Source organism: Gavialis gangeticus, unplaced genomic scaffold (assembly GCF_001723915.1).
Source record: "Gavialis gangeticus isolate Ggan-Ray unplaced genomic scaffold, GavGan_comp1, whole genome shotgun sequence".
Lineage (NCBI taxonomy): Eukaryota > Metazoa > Chordata > Crocodylia > Gavialidae > Gavialis > Gavialis gangeticus.
The window spans coordinates 18,250,662-18,251,742 of NW_017729016.1; the positions used below are offsets into that span (position 1 = coordinate 18,250,662).

General features: G+C 42.4%; 1 long non-coding RNA gene across 1 annotated transcript in view; it reads right to left on the bottom strand.

Moving 5' to 3' along the window:
- Positions 1–829, bottom strand: part of LOC109294583 — a 5,901-nt gene extending 5,072 nt beyond the window's left edge. Inside the window, exon 1 of the long non-coding RNA XR_002096577.1 lies at positions 94–829. This is a non-coding gene — a long non-coding RNA (uncharacterized LOC109294583). The remainder of the gene's footprint in view (positions 1–93) is intronic.
- Between the last annotated feature and the right edge of the window lie 252 nt (positions 830–1,081).

A 1,081-nucleotide genomic window follows, 5' to 3' on the forward strand; every position in this document is an offset into this window, starting at 1 on the left:
TACATAATTCATAGTTCCTGGTCTCCCTAAAAAGATAAAGATTTGTGAACTAGCTGCAGCGAAGAGCTGCACACAACCACCCAGGTATTTCACCTGTTTTAGGGCTGTTCACATTTTTTTACTCTAATCAGGTGCCTTTTCTGAGTTTTGACCCTCAGTTACTGAAATAGATCCCTGGATGGCAGAAAGAACATGACAAAGAATGTGCTGCTTACATGAACTTTGTCAAAGAGTGCCAGATGTCTTTGACTGTGACTGATTGGTTTCCACATCTTTACAACTTGACCAAATGCTGCCTTAATATTCCAACCAATTAAGTGGATGCAGAATATGCAATCTCAGCATATGAACAAATGTTCACACCAGGGAAACAGAGGATGTCAGCAGCAACTGCCAGTGGATGTTGCCTACTAGTATTTAACAACTAACATGAATTGTGTCTATCAAGGTGAGCATTATCTAGTATTATTGTAGATAATAATAAATTATGATGACATTAGTTACAAATTATATTGTGTATAATTTGGTATTCATATTTCAATATGGCTTTAAATGTAATACCTAGGTTTATTAAAAAATGCTAATTTATTTGATATTTCCACAGGCTTTGCTATTCAATGATGTCATGTGTTTTTGCCTTAGCCAATCAGTGGCAACAGGCAGGACTGCCATGGCCTCTCAGCCAATCAGTGCTAAGGGGGGGCTTGCCACAAAAAGAAATCAGCTTTGCGTGCCGTGCCAGACCCACAGAAATCCCCTTTTCCCACCATGATTAGAGGTATATTGATATATTCCTCCATAGTGGAGTGGTACCAATAAAAGGAAAATTGACTTTATCAGTAATCAGCTTTTTCTGGCTGGTGTAGCTGATAATGTCACTGAAAAATGCCATGTGGATGCATGCAGCTGCAGCATGCATGTGGCCAGGAATGCAGCCTGGCAGCTTAGAGAGCAAATCCCTTTTGGTAAATCTCGGGGGGCGGTAAGGGCATGGGGGGGGCAGTTTGAAGACCCCATGATGAAGGAGGGAGTGGTGCTAGGGCAGGGGCAGGCCCTGCCTAGCTGGGGTGGGGTGAGGTGC